At 35.6% G+C, this 12,397-nt stretch overlaps 1 protein-coding gene and 1 pseudogene across 1 annotated transcript in view; one reads left to right on the top strand and one right to left on the bottom strand.

The window, feature by feature from the left end:
* Positions 1-12,397, top strand: part of UNC13C (unc-13 homolog C) — a 574,105-nt gene that overhangs the window by 437,514 nt on the left and 124,194 nt on the right. The window lies entirely within an intron of this gene.
* On the bottom strand, positions 1,492-4,692 carry LOC132421192 (protein phosphatase 1 regulatory subunit 14B pseudogene; annotated as a pseudogene).

Here is a 12,397-nt window from a genome sequence, read left to right as displayed (position 1 = left end):
CGTTTTATGTTGTCCCAGAGGTCTCTTAGGGTGTCTTCATTTCTTTTCATTCTTTTTTCTTTATTCTGTTCTGTGCTAGTGATTTCCACCATTCTGTCTTCCAGGTCACTTATCCGTTCTTCTGCCTCAGTTATTCTGCTATTGATTCCTTCTAGTGTATTTTCCATTTCAGTTTTTCTATCGTTCATCTCTGTTTGTTTGTTGTTTAATTCTTCTAGGTCTTTGTTAAACATTTCTTTCACCTTCTTGATCTTTGCCTCCATTTTTTTTTCCAAGGTCCTGAATTATCTTTACTATCATTATTCTGAATTCTTTCTCTGGAAGGTTGCCTATGTCCACTTCATTTAGTTGTTTTTCTGGTGTTTTATATTGTCCCTTCATCTGGTACATAGTCCTCTGCCTTTCATTTTGTCTTTCTTTCTGTGAATGTGGTTTTCTTTCCACAGGCTGCAGGATTGTAGTTCTTTTTGCTTCTGCTGTCTGCTCTCTGGTGGATGAGGCTATCTCTGGACATTGAGAGGAGACTCCTGTGGGTCATGCCTTAGTGAAAGCAGCCAGGGGAAACAAAAGCCTATTCTGTGTTAGTGTTGGAGGGTCTGCTGCAGAGGCAGGTCCAATTATTTTATATTGATATTTTAGTGAAGTATTAATAAATCTTCCCAATCTTAAAAATAAATATTACAATTAGTATATATTTAGTAATCAATTAACTGTGTAGATAAAGCATCAGATTGATATATTTTTTATTTGGATTTAATTGATTCTTCTAAAGGACCAAAATGTATTGTATATGAGTTAAATATTTTTTAAACTTTATAGTGGCTGTAGTTAGTACAAGGAAAAAGACAGGTCTTAAGTTTAAAAGCCTTTTACTTGACTTCATTTGAACAGCTTAGTTTCTCAACAGCAACCCCACACATATATAGGCAGTACTGCTTCAGATAAATTTGTTGGATTTTTTGGTAGAAAATGAGAGTTAAATTAATGTAACACTAAGAGAAATGCAACTTTATTCACTATTTTCCTGACTGATGAAAAGGTATTAAGAACTCACAAATGGAGTACTTTTAAAGCATAAACAATTTCAGAGGTCTTCACACATTGATTTTTCTCTATATCTTAAAACTTCTATAATAACATGCTTCACTAAAATTTTCATTTATTGTCTAGCTCCAAGGATAATGGAAGCTGATTTGCTATATATACAGTAGAATTTTTTTTTAACTGCATCAAAGGCATATCCTAGCTCTGCTAAAGGGCCTGCACCACAGTCAATATAAAAGCACAAAAAGTCCCATCAGTTTAATAATAATAAAACCCAAAAAATGGAAAACTGAGGGTGCAGGGAAGAGGCCCCTGGGCCAGGGGCATGGGGAGCCCTGCTCATGGCACCAGGGCTGGCCACAGGGCTCCCCTGGTATTGCTGTTGCTACGAGATTGGGGGTCAGCAATTGTCCTGTGGGAGCCATGGTTCACCTGGGTTGAGGACCCTTACTTCTTCTGGGGTGTGCTCAGCTTCTGCATACCCCTGATCTTGTTCAGCTGGCCAGAGCTGAAGGCGTCAGTGGGTTTGTAACAGTCAACCAGCAGCTCCTTGACCCTGGCAGCTCGGGTGTCATTCATCACTCTCCATGTCCAGGAGTTCATCCACATCAATTTCCAGCTCCAGGATCTCCTCTTCCTGGCAGTTGTAGAGGTGAGCGATCTGCTCCAGGATCCACTCCTCCAGGTTGAGGCGCTTCCGTAGCTCCTTGCAGTTGTACTTGACTGTGACCTTCCCTTGGCGCTTCACTGGTCCCTCATCGTCTGCACCACCTGGGCCCTCGCCTGCAGCCCCAGGGTGGCTCTGAAAGTAGATGCGGGGTCCTGGGCCACCACTCCCTGGTCCAGGGGCTGGAGCCACCAACGCCACACCCCCCACAGGGCCAAGTATGTGTGTCAGGCTCCTCCTTGTGCTGCCGCCTCCAGGATGCCTGCCGGCTGGCTCCAGGCCCCTGGCTAGGGTTAGCTCATGAGCTCAGCTCCACAGGGCTCCTCATGGCTCCGCAGCAAGGGCAGCGGCGGCGGGCGTGCCTGGGGGCAGATGCAGCATGTGGCGTCCCCAGAGCTGGCCTGGCCACACCCCGCCCCCTCCTCACCAATCCCTAGAATTTTTTCTGTATATTAAATTGATAATACTTATCTGGTAGCAGCATTCAGTGTCATGCAGTATGTATTGATGCTATTGTTATCTGCTTTTGGAATAAGTCTGTGAGGTACTTCAGCTTGAAAGAAGCAATAAATGAACCAAAAAACAAATGATAACTAATGAGACAGTGAAGAGAACAGGGTAAATTCCCAGATTTCAAATGAACTGTACTATTTTGTGACTCCACTCATCCTCAGATTATCCTATATATATATATTCAGTCACCAAGAATACATCATAAGATAATTATTTATATGTAGTGGTCTCCATAGTTATTTAGCCAATCCTTTTAGCCCTTGAATGATTAATTCCAATTCATTTATTCAAAGTTTTTTGAGCTCCTACTTTTTACAAACACTGATGTAAACACTAGGGTTAACATGATAAAAAAAAAAGGGGGAGTCTCCACATTATAGCTTGATTAGAGTAAGAGTTAATAAGAAAATACAAGGAATCATTAGTATGACTCCCGAGCTGAGTGAGAGGTCAGCATGGACTAATACTAGCAAGTGATAACTTCTTATATGTGTAATTGGAGTTTCCAAAGAAGTAAAGAGAGTCAGAGACAGTTGTTGAAATGGAAGATAGGTAAAGAAAATCTAATATGTGGAAATAGAGTCCCTGGAGAAGGAAAAACAAAAGAAAGCAATAGAATTTATGTTTAAAACTGTAATAAAAGAAAATTTTATAGAAATAAAAGACTTCCAGGTACAAATTGACAAGGCTGACTTAATACTAGAAAATCAACTTGGAATTGTCAACTTTGAAACAGATCCTTGTAAATTTATTGGATCTTAAAGATAACGGAGATATCTTCAGGGTCTCTAGTCATAAAGTGATTAGGATCTTTTTTTAAAAAAGCCCCAGAAAACTACCAAGCCCCTTCCACACTGTGAAGATAAAAGAAGTCACATTCTGCAAGACCGAAACGGCCTCCACCAGAACATGACCATGCTGGAGGCTTGACCTTGGACTTCCTAGATCTAGAACTGTGAGAAATACATGTTTGTTGCTTATAAGCCACCTAGTCTATGGCATTTGGTTATAGCAGCCCAAACAGACTAAGACAAAAGGCTAGTTTATTATTGGGAAATCCACTAATATCATATAACATATTAATAGGCATAAGAAGAAAATGCAGATGATAGTCTCCATGGATGCTGAAAAATTATTTGACAAAATTCAATACATACAAACATTCAAGAACATAGAAATCCATGGATAGTTCCCTTACCATATTTCATAAAAATAATTATATATTTTTATACATCTAGATATGTATGTGTATATATATTTAATATATATGAAATAGAGACATAATGCAAATTTGGCAAAATATTGACCATTGTTGAGTCTGAGTAAAGAATATATGGGAGTTCATTGTACTAGTCTTGCAACCTTTCTATAATTTTTACATTATATCAAAATAAAATATTGTACAATTCACTATTTCTGAATAATAGAGATGAAAAATTGGCTAAACAATGTCATTTTCTGTGTCTAATCCTTTTTAACCAAGTTACTGTAATAGCCTTTTAATATGGTAGTTCTTGTTATAACTACAATTAATTGTTACAATTACTGCCATTTATAAAGTATATTTCAGTGATGGCACATTTATACAGTGTTATCTCACTGAGTTGTCACAAAACAACCTGAAAGGGGGATAGAGTTACAGTCCCATTTTACACAAGAGGAAACTGAGCCTTCTAGGAGTAAAATGGTTTGCCCAAGTTGACAGGGCAGTAAGTGATGGATTCAAGACAAAAATTCATGTCTCTGTCTCCCTTGCTGTCTCAAATCTTTCCTCCAGTGCATCCATCTAACCCCAAAGACATGAGTTTTTCTATACTTTTGCTTAAATGTGGGGATTATATCCTAGGCTTCTTTTGTATTCCCATAGCACAATATGTGGCTTGCACATCACAAACAATCAATAATAGTTGTTGAATTAAGTTAAATTACAATGTAGTATGAATAAATAAAAAGGGAAAGAGAAAAGAATAAGTCTGTGCTTAAATAGTTCCCTACATATATTGATTCTCTTTGTCTTAATTTTCACATAAAAATTTGTTAGCTGACACAATGAAAAATTTAGGTAAATGAATATGAGCGATTGATTATATAAAGGTAGTATTGCAAATGTAAACAAAATATTTGACTAGTATTTTTAACTTTCAGGTGGGAATTTTATTGATGGTAAGTTCAATAAAGAAGGGGGAAAATACCAACATGCTGTGTTTTTCATACTCTGTCTATTCTGAAAAGTGTTGGCCTAGATATAGTGCAGATGACATCATGTAATTTATATGTTCATAAATCCTGCAGTACATGAAGTACCTTCATTCAGTGACCAATGCCTAAAGGATGAGGTATATTTTTACTGAGTACACATTTTATTGAACTATAACATGCATAGAGAAATTGTGCAAATAATAGGTGTCCAGCTGGATAGATTTATACACAGTGCACTTACCTGTTAACAGAACCTCAGAAGTCCCCATCATGTTCCTTTCCAGTCACTACCTAACGCCTCTGATAAAATTACTCACTATTTTGACTTCTAACATGATATATAATACTTTTGCCTGTTGTGGAGCTTCATTTACATCAAACCATAGAATACGTTCTATTTTGTGCTGGGATTCTTTCATTGAACATTATTTTTTTGAGATATTACCCACATAGTCTGTTCATTCTCATTACAGTATTATGTTCCAGTGTACAAATATGCCACTATTTATTTATTCATTTTACTATTGAGGTATATTTGGGTAGTTTCCAATTTTAGACTATTAAAGTGGTGCTATGAATGTTCTTATTCACGTTTCAGCAGATATATATGTACACATATCTGTCGTGGATATATCCAAGGAGTGGACTTACTAAGTCATAGAGATGCATATGTTCAGTTTAGTAGATATTACAAACTAGTTTTCCAAAGTGATTATACCTGTTACCTGGCCCATGAACAGTGTATACAAGTTCCAACTGCTCCACATCTCCACCAACTTGCTATTGCCTGTCTTTTTCATTCTAGCCATTTTGATAGACGTGTAATGATAATTAAAATTGTAGTTTAATTTCTGCTTTCCCGATGACTAAGAAAGTGAAATACTTCTTCATAAGGTTTTTGGCCATTTGGCTATTTCTTTTGTGAGCTACCTTTCCAATCTTTTGTCCATTTTTTTAATTGAGCTCTCTGACATTTTCTTAAAAATTTTAAGCTCTTTATATATTGTAGATATTAGCCTTTTGTTGGATATTTGTATTGCAAATATTTTCTCAGTCTATGACTTGCTTTTTTACTCTCTTAATAATGTCTTTATTGATGTATAGTTGATTTACAGTATTATATTAGTTTCAGGTATACAGCTTAGTGATTCAGTATTTTCACAGATTATACTTCATTAAAAGTTATTACAAGTTAATGGCTATAATTCCCTGTGCTATACAATATATCCTTGTTGCTTATCTATTTTATAGTAGGTTGTATCTCTTAATCGCATACATCTAATATGCCTCTCCCTCCTTCCCTCTTCCTTTGGGTAACCACTAGTTTGTTTTCTAAATTTGTGAGTCTTTTTCTGTTTTGCATATACATTCACTTGTATTATTTTTTTAGATTCCACGTGTATGTGACTTATTTTACTAAGCATAGTATTTTCTAGGTTCATCTATGTTGCTGCAAATAGCAGAATTCTATTCTTTTTATAGCTGAGAAATATTATATTGTATATATATACCACATCTTCTTTATCTGTTTGTCTGTTGATGGGCACTTGGGTTGCTTCTATGTCTTGGCTATTGTAAAAATGCTGCTAAGAACATGGGGTGCATGTATCTTTCTGAATTAGAGTTTTCATCTTCTCTGAATATATGCCCAGGAGTGGGATTGCTGGATCATATGGTAGTTCTAGTTTTAGTTTTTTGAGGAAGCTTCATACTGTTTTCCATAGTGGCTGCACTAATTTACATTCCTACCAACAATGTACAAGGGTTCCCTTTTCTCAACATCCTCACCGACATTTTTTATTTGTAGACTTTTTTCTTTTTTTTTTTTGCGGTATGTGGGCCTCTCACTGTTGTGGCCTCTCCCATTGTGGAGCACAGGCTCCGGACGCACAGGCTCAGCGGCCATGGCTCACGGACCTAGCCGCTCCGCGGCATGTGGGATCTTCCTGGACCGGGGCACGAACCCATGTCCCCTGCATCAGCAGGTGGACTCTCAACCACTGTGCCACCAGTGAAGCCCTGTAGACTTTTTGATGATAGCCATTCTGACAGATGAGACGTGGTACCTTGTTTTTATTTGCATTTCTATAATAATTAGCATAGTTGAGCAGCTTTTCATGTGCCTGTTGGCTATCTGTATGTCTCCTTTGAAAAATGTCTATTCAGGTCTTCTACCCATTTTTTGATTGTGTTGTCTAGTGTTTTTTTTGTTGTTGTTTTGTTTTGATGTTGAGTTGTATGAGCTTTTTATATATCTTGTATATCAGCCCCTCGTTAGTCATATCATTAGCAAATATTTTCTCCCATTCAGTAGATTTTTTTCATTTTTGTCAGTGGTTCCCCTTGCTGTGCAAAAGCTTTAAGTTTACTTAGCTTCCATTTATGTATCTTTGCTTTTATCTTTTGCCTTAGAAGACAGAGCCAATAAAATATTGCTACGATTTATGTCAAAGTGTGTTCTGCCTATGTTCTCTTCTAGGAGCTTTATGGTTTCTCGTCTTCATTTTACAGAAATATTCTACTTATTTTCTTTATTTTTGTTTGTTTGCCTTTTGCTTGTTTTTATTTTTTAATTTTTAAATGCATTTTGAGTTTATTTTTCTTTATGGTGTGAGGAAATGTTCTAATCTCACTGTTTTACATGTAGTTGTCCAGTTTTCCCAGCACCACTTGTTAAAGAGACTGTCCTTTCTCCATAATATATTCTTGCCTCCTTTGTTTTAGATTAATTGACCATAGGTGTGTGGGCTTATTTCTGGGCTTTGTATCCTGTTCCACTGATCTGTGTATCTGTTTTTGTGCCAGTACCAGGCTGTTTAGATTACTGTAGTTTTGTGGTATCTTCTGAAGTCTCAAAGTGTGATACCTCCAGCTTTGTTCTTTTTTTCTCAAGATTGCTTTGGCTATTCTGAGTCTTTTGTGGTTTCATATGAATTTAGGATTATTTGTTCTAGTTCTGTGAAAAATGTCATGGTATTTTGATAGGGATTGTATTAAACCTGTAGATTGCTTTGGGTAGTATGGCCTTTTTAACATGTCATTTAATGATTTCTTTTGAAAAATAGAGGTTCTAAGTTTAAACAGTGCAATTTATCAATAACCTCCTTTGTTAGTAGTACTGTTTTTGTCCTCTTTAATTAATCTTTGCCTACCCAAGATTATGAAAATAATCTCTTACGTTTTCTTCTAAAAGCTTTATTGTTTACCTTTCTATTTTAGATCTACAATCCATCTGAAACTCACTTTTTGTGTATCAACCCACTTGATGAAGTCGTATGATGTAATAGAAAGATCTTTTATTCTCTAAGCTCAGACCGATCTGGAGAATATAACAGAAATATGTAGAAGTGTATGCCCAAGAATACACAAAGCATAGTTTTTAAAAACCATATTAAATGATGACATTAATTTTATTGGCATGGAAGACTGTTGAGTGAAAGGAGTGGGTTATAGAACATAAAGCATTTATACAAATTGTATGCACACATATATTTTAGATACATAAATTCATACAGTGTTATCCTGAAGGGTAATCAGGCATAGTTTAACAACATATCTGTGAATCATGGGATTTATGGTAATTGATATTTTTCTTTGAACTTTTCTGTATTGTTTGAATATTTTTCAGTGAATATGTATCTTCATTTCCAGAATAAACATGAAAAATCATTCTTATTTAAATACAAGTACATAGGGGAGAAGAGTTATCCAGAGGTACCCATAATAACCTTTTGGATCTTTTCATTCAGTCAGTTTTCTTGGCATAGATGGTGGCTGTTTTATCCTTTAATAAAAATTGTAATTCCTATTTAATTAGACTTCTGAATCTGGTACAAGTCTGGCCTGAGGGGGAGAGAGGCTAGAACAAAAGAACTCCTTGTGTCCAGTAAATAGGTTTATTTCTGTAACGAAAAATGATTCATGATAAGGTGTATCAGTTTTATGGTTTATCTACATGCTTCATGAAAGAAGGAACCAATCCCTCCACATCTTTGCATGTTGATTAGTAGAGCCAGTTCAGCTGTATGTACTTTGCCTTCATGCCAAAAACAAATCAGTATATAAAATTCTTCGGTCCACTGCAAATTTTCCTCTCACGACTCTGTAGATGTTGTTTTGTTATCCCATAGCCTCTAGGGAATGAGAGGATCAGAGGTCAGCGTGCTTTAAATAATTTTATATACTTGCTTTTCTGTTTATAAGCCTAAAAGATTTTTTTCCTTTATTTTGTTTTTCAAACATTTTGGCAGATGTTTTATTATTTATTTTTATTTATTATTTATTATTCATTAGTACCTAGACGTGAGTATCTCTTCACTAGTAGAGAATTTCTTAACTTCATACTTGCTTTCCTCTCTCTCCCACTAAAAGATTGTTCTCTTTAATTATGCATCTTATTATTGATTCTGTTCCATTTGTTTAACTTTTTTTTCTCCTTATGTTGGATCTCTCCTCTCTAGTTACAGAAGTCTCTCTGACTACTGTATCAATCATTTATTCTCTAATTTTCTTCTCTAAGAATTATCCCTGCATCCTAGAGGATTTTATTAAGCTAGGCTTTAAGTACTGATTTATTTTCCTAAATTGTCTATTTTGCTCTTTACTTTTTCTAGTTGTATTTTTTAAATAAGTTACTAGTTTTTGAAAATACAGGTACATGGTTAAAACAGTACAAAAAATATTCTGTGAAAAGTTTCTTTTTGTTACCTGACAAGTTAACCACTGTTTCCAGTTTCTTGTGTATTTCCAGAAATATTCTAAGCATACACATGTATGTATGCACGTATCTTTTTTCTTCTCTACATAAGTGGTAATATATTATCCATACTCTTCTTCACCTTGCTATTTTACTTAACAATATAACTTGAAGTTTGTACTATGTAAATACATTTAGATCTACCTCATTCTCTATTACAATTATATTGTTTTCAATACAATGGTTGTATAAAACATACTTAATTCTTCTTATATCAATAAATATTTAGACTATTTTTAATACTTTGCTAATATAAATAACTGTACATATATTTTTGTTTACATGTGCAAGTATATTTAGACAGGAAATTTTAGAAGTGGAATTGCCAAAAGATATGCACATTTAAAATTTTGAAATATATTGCTAACTTTTCCCTAAAAAGCAGAACACTGTATTTTCTACCTTAGCAATTTGATAGATAACTACCATCTCATTAAATTTTCATTTCTTTAAGTATGAACGAAGTTATGCATTTTTCACATGTTTAAGGCCATTGTCTTTTTTTAAAGTGAGAATTCCCAAGGAAATTATCAATTAAGTTTAAAAAATAACCATTACCACCAATAATAAAATTAAAAGTAATCAAGTATTTAGGATATTTTAATCACTTGTGGCTAAAATATAAATTAAGTGAAGCATTTTTTAACTGTTCATGACTTATCTATTAGTTCCATTTCCTTTATAAGTAATAAACAGATGATTGCAACTCAGAAAGCAAAGAGAAAATGACTTAGTTGAAATCTACCAAAAAGGTAAATCCCTATTTTTTTTATAAGTTGTAAATAATTGATAGAAATCAATTTTATCCTAAAACAGAATCTCAACTACAGGTTACATTTAAATAAGTAATGAGAAAATGTACAGGAAACTAAAAGAAATTAAACCCATAAAGATTTAAGTCTTTTAAGAAAAAGCTACAAGCAATGATTTTGCAATATATGTTATAACCTGAGAAATACATGAAACTGATTATTTATGGGTATTTTTTATGAGCTATGTGTATGGAATAAAATTGTTTATATTTTATTGATAATTCTTAATAAAAAGTTTATTGATATACACAGGGCTTTTTATTTTAAGGCAGAAAATTAGGTCTTTTAAGACACAGCAGTGGCTTTTCCCCATGGGAAGCTTTACACCAGCAAACGTTTAGACCGTGTCCAATGTTAAACATGTCCTCTATCAGTTTGATTGATGACCTGGTCTATTCTCAGCAAAACTGAGGAGAAAATGAAGGAATAGAGATGGCAAAAGAACTGGATACAACCTTTACATTCTTTTGTCCATCCATCTATCCATTTATCTTATCCTTGTCTGAGCAGACAAGGTGGTGTGAGGAATCAAACATATATCTTATCTGTTGTGTTATCTGTTCTTAGAAAGCTTATCTAGGCAGAGAAGAGGTAAGAGGCAAGGTTATATGATGGAAAGACACAGAACCAGGATTAGACTTTATGCTGCACCACATCTAGCACAGTCATCACTGTTACCACCCAAGTCCAAAACGTCTGTCCATTGTTCATTCTACTGCAGTGGCTCTCTATACACTGCTGCTTCCACTTTTAGATCCCTGTAATCTGTTCCCCAGACAGCAACCAAAGTGATGTTTTACCAATGTAAAATGAGACCAAAAACCTCCAACGTTATTCCATAACTCTTAGGAGGAGAGGTCCTTATCATAGAATTCAAGATCCTATGTGACCTGACCCTAGCTTCTCTCTGAAATCAGCTCTCACCACTCTCAATCACTCACTCTGCTTCAGCCACACTGGCTTCCTTGCATCTCCTTGAACTTCTCAAGGACACTCTTTGGCTCCAGGGCTACTTCACTTGCTATGTTTTCTACCTGAAATGCTCTTCCAGAAGATGGCTGCATGGTTTGCTCTCTGACTTCATTCAGTTCTGCTTTCATGTCGCCTCATTAGAGATCTTCCCTTAGCGCCCTATCGAAGAAAATGTACGCTCAGCTCATCTGCTCCCTTACCCTGCATTTTATTTTTCCAGAACACTTACACTACTTCGCATTATATTGAGGGGTTTTTATTGTCTGCCTCGCTATATTTTTATTGTCTGCCTCACTATATTTTATTGTCTCCTCACTATATTATAAATTCCAAAATTCCAGGAATGCTCTGTTTTCTTCTTTGCTCTACTTTCAGTATGCAGCATAGTACCTGGTTCACAGTAGATAATCAGTAGATATGTTGCACACGTGAATGAAATCCACATTTTGGTCCTAAGTACTAACTTTCATGGAAATACTCTGTACTACCTCTATTGCTAGGACTGCTAGGCCTATGGATAAAAGTACAATGTAAATGAAGCTTGTTTTTGTTTAGTTTTTATACCCTTGCTCCATGGCTTGTCAATTAATGCCAATAGCTTCTTTGGGTGCCCGTATTTTTTTTTTTTTTTAACATCTTTATTGGAGTGTAACTGCTTTACAATGGTGTGTTAGTTTCTGCTTTATAACAAAGTGAATCAGTTATACATACACATATGTTCCCATATCTCTTCCCTCTTGTGTCTCCCTCCCTCAGATCCTCCCTATCCCACCCCTCCAGGTGTTCACAAAGCACCAAGCCGATATCCCTGTGCCATGCAGCTGCTTCCCACTAGCTATCTACCTTACGTTTGTTAGTGTATATAAGTCCATGCCTCTCTCTCGCCCTGTCACAGCTCACCCTTCCCCCTCCCCATATCCTCAAGTCTGTTCTCCAGTAGGTCTGTGTCTTTATTCCTGTCTTACCCCTAGGTTCTTCATGACATTTTTTTTCTTAAATTCCATATATATGTGTTAGCATACGATATTTGTCTTTCTCTTTCTGACTTACTTCACTCTGTAGGACAGACTCTAGGTCTATCCACCTCATTACAAATAGCTCAATTGTGTTTCTTTATATGGTTGAGTAATGTTCCATTGTATATATGTGCCACATCTTCTTTATCCATTCATCCGATGATGGGCACTTAGGTTGTTTCCATCTCCGGGCTATTGTAAATAGAGCTGCAATGAACATTTGGTACATGACTCTTTGAATTTTGGTTCTCTCAGGGTATATGCCCAGTAGTGGGATTGCTGGGTCATATGGTAGTTCTATTTGTAGTTTTTTAAGGAACCTCCATACTGTTCTCCATAGTGGCTGTATCAATTTACATTCCCACCCACAGTGCAAGAGGGTTCCCTTTTCTCCACACCTTCTCCAGCATTTATTGTT

This window comes from Delphinus delphis, chromosome 2, assembly GCF_949987515.2.
Source record: "Delphinus delphis chromosome 2, mDelDel1.2, whole genome shotgun sequence".
Lineage (NCBI taxonomy): Eukaryota > Metazoa > Chordata > Mammalia > Artiodactyla > Delphinidae > Delphinus > Delphinus delphis.
Note: the sequence above shows the minus strand (reverse complement) of the source record. Positions and strands in the feature narration are given on the sequence as shown.